Raw genomic sequence first — 271 nt, forward strand, 5'->3', positions numbered from 1 at the left:
GGAGGATGATGCCAGAGTATTTGTTTTGCATAACAGCTGATTGTCTCTAGTTTTTACAGAATCTTACAAATTTCTTGGTCGAACCTGCCCTTCTCCAATTTCAAGTTCCTAGTTGGGTAAATCTCCAAAGCTTCTTGGGTTTGTGCTTGATGTCTCATTCACCCAAAATTTTTAACACGAAACAGAACAGAGCAGTTAAACACGTCGCATTAACCAATGAACAGAGCAGCCCCTGCTTCTGAAGGCATTTGGTTGTTGGCACTACAATATC

The sequence above is a fragment of the Juglans microcarpa x Juglans regia genome, chromosome 8D (genome assembly GCF_004785595.1).
Source record: "Juglans microcarpa x Juglans regia isolate MS1-56 chromosome 8D, Jm3101_v1.0, whole genome shotgun sequence".
NCBI classification, from domain to species: Eukaryota; Viridiplantae; Streptophyta; class Magnoliopsida; order Fagales; family Juglandaceae; genus Juglans; species Juglans microcarpa x Juglans regia.